The sequence below is a fragment of the Rhagoletis zephyria genome, unplaced genomic scaffold (assembly GCF_001687245.7).
Source record: "Rhagoletis zephyria isolate East Lansing unplaced genomic scaffold, Rhagoletis_zephyria_1.1 Rzeph_scaffold_27578, whole genome shotgun sequence".
Classification (NCBI taxonomy): Eukaryota; Metazoa; Arthropoda; class Insecta; order Diptera; family Tephritidae; genus Rhagoletis; species Rhagoletis zephyria.
Window position 1 is genome coordinate 2,182 of NW_016184635.1, and position 2,978 is coordinate 5,159.

Genomic DNA, 2,978 nt, shown 5'->3' on the forward strand with positions numbered 1-2,978 from the left:
TCAGTTATGAGAAGTTTCGTTATAACTCCTCCATTCATGCAGCTAGAAACATCAAATTTTGCAATACTTATACGCATTATCAACAGAATAATTACAGTGAAAATAACAAAGATCGGGCCACTTTTACATATAGCTCCCATACAACTGATTCTTCAGATATGCGATTCATTGTTATACCTCCTCCATCTATGCAGCTGGGAACATGAAATTTCGAAGTATTTCGAAAGATCGGGTCGATATAACCTATAGCCTCCACACAACTGATTTTTCAGAAATGAGATTCTTTGTTATAACTTCTCCATATATGCAGCTATAAACATGAAATTTCGCACTATTTTCGCTCATTATCAACAGAAAGTTTACAATAAAATTATCAAAATCGGGTCACTATAACCTATTTATTAGCTCCCTTCAACTGATTGTTCAGATATGGGGCTTTACTGTAAAACTCCTTTACCGATAAATTTCGTAAGGTTTTTTTATAAATAATAATACAAAGTCTACTGANCTTCAGATATGCGATTCATTGTTATACCTCCTCCATCTATGCAGATGGGAACATGAAATTTCGAAGTATTTCGAAAGATCGGGTCGATATAACCTATAGCCTCCACACAACTGATTTTTCAGAAATGAGATTCTTTGTTATAACTTCTCCATATATGCAGCTATAAACATGAAATTTCGCACTATTTTCGCTCATTATCAACAGAAAGTTTACAATAAAATTATCAAAATCGGGTCACTATAACCTATTTATTAGCTCCCTTCAACTGATTGTTCAGATATGGGGCTTTACTGTAAAACTCCTTTACCGATAAATTTCGTAAGGTTTTTTTATAAATAATAATACAAAGTCTACTGAGAAAATCGTCAAAATCTATACTGCATAAGCTTTATCTCTTATACCACTGATTGTTCAGATACCAATTTTTGCGATATATCTCCTTTATGTAGGAAGCTAAACCTACTAAATTCTGTTACCGGTTTACATACCGATCACACAGCAGTCAAAATCACTTAGATTGGTGCTATATAAGNTAGGAAGCTAAACCTACTAAATTCTGTTACCGGTTTACATACCGATCACACAGCAGTCAAAATCACTTAGATTGGTGATATATAAGTTATACCTTCCATACCTCTGATTGTTTAGATATGATTTTTTTTATATGTATCTCCTCTATCTATGTATGCTGTAAATATATACATTTTTTCAAATGCAGTAATCTGTTAAATAAATATTTTCAGATGCTCATAAAAGGTATGAAGCCTTCGGCATAGCCGAAGACAGCGCTGTTCTTACTTGTTTATGCTTAATATTGATTTCAATTAAATTAAGAAAATAATAAATCTAGCAACACTACAACCATTGAGTTAATTTTTATTTATGTCAAACTCATTATTGGTAATAATAAAAAAAAGTCCATAAAAGTAATTGATAACTTGTATCAAACAAGACAACAATATTGTCCAATCAAGATGAAGTAAATTTCGCCAACTAGATATTTTGTTTCGCCATATCCAACTATTTGGTCACTATAACCAAATCTTGGTAATTATAACTTTACCATTTTTCTGCGTGTATTTATTGTTACTTTTAAATACATTTAGGGGCAGGTTTGGTGAGGGTTGATTTGGAATACGCTTTAGAAAAGAGCATGTTTGACATTCTGCCTGACTATTTGATCATCATATAATTTGGATATTTACATACGAAATTCATATTATGAATGTATTCTTGCATTTTTGTGTTACTTACCAGTTACCGTTAATGACACCTGTATTGTTTCCTCTCCGGCAGTGTTGTTTACCCAACAAAGATATTTTCCACTGTCCTCTAAGCGGGCCTATGTAGAAAGTTTTAAGAAAAATTATTTTTCACTTATGAAAAGATGCAAAGCCAGCATTTAAAAATAATCTTAATTATTTTTTTTTAAAGATATTCTGCCACTTTTAAATCGATAACACAAAGAGTTCTTAGTTTCAATATGTTACCTTTAAAAGCCACCACTTTTTAGTAGGAACATACTCAAGTAGCACACTGGTCTATAACTGGGTGTAAATTTATGAATTTTTGTACAAATCTGATTAGATTGAATAAAAATAAATAAAATAAAATAAAATAAAAAACTTTTTAATACCCAACGCTCTTATAAACGGACTAAAAATTAGTAAATAATATTTCTCAGTCCCATAGAATTTGTTTTGATAATTTTTGAAATTTTAGCAAAAGTCATTATAAACCACTTATGAGATTGAAAACGAAAACGTGGAAAAAAATTCAACTTGCAGTGAAAAGAGAACAGAAGACTATGCAAGCAAAATGTTTGCTCACGTTTAGTATAAACACACAAATACATGCATACATATGTACATACATACATATAGCAGCAGTTAATTTCATTTAAAGAAATGGCGTGTCGTCCAGTTCCGATGTAGCGTATATATATAGTGCATATATTTAGGCGCAATATTTAATTTCTTCTGGCGGGGCGACATCTAGAGTCTTCTACTTGTATCTCTTTGATGTGATGCCTACAACGAGGTTGATATCTAGAATTTGGCATAAATAGCCTTGCTACATATATAGTAGCCGTCATCGATTCGTCACTTCGCTGCTTGCTATGTTTGAGTTCCGGTAGCTTAACGAAAAATGTTGCATGTGAAAGCAACAACAAAGGTAGCTAGCACGGATAGACGATAGCGAGTTTGGTTGTACCTCATTGAGTTCGTTCGTTTCGCTACTCGCTAACTGTTGGCGAATCGATGACGGCTAGTATAAATGGTGGTCTGGACATACAACATCAGTATATCCAGTAAACAAACTTAGCTATTTTTTTCACCAAATTTGGTCCCCATAAAGCACTAGTGTTGCAAGCAACGCTTTTACGGCAATAAGGGTGTTGTGCAGCAATTCAATGTGGGGAAAATTATAGATAGAAAAATATTTCAGCGCGCTTGAACATCTCAGGTTT

At 32.8% G+C, this 2,978-nt stretch overlaps 1 long non-coding RNA gene across 1 annotated transcript; it reads right to left on the reverse strand.

The window, feature by feature from the left end:
• Window positions 1-936: 936 nt before the first annotated feature.
• On the reverse strand, window positions 937-1,118 carry LOC108382571 (uncharacterized). Its single transcript, XR_001849697.1, has 2 exons — window positions 1,055-1,118; window positions 937-967 (listed from the first exon to the last, which is right to left on the reverse strand). It is a non-coding gene; the product is annotated as an uncharacterized LOC108382571 (long non-coding RNA).
• Window positions 1,119-2,978: the final 1,860 nt, after the last annotated feature.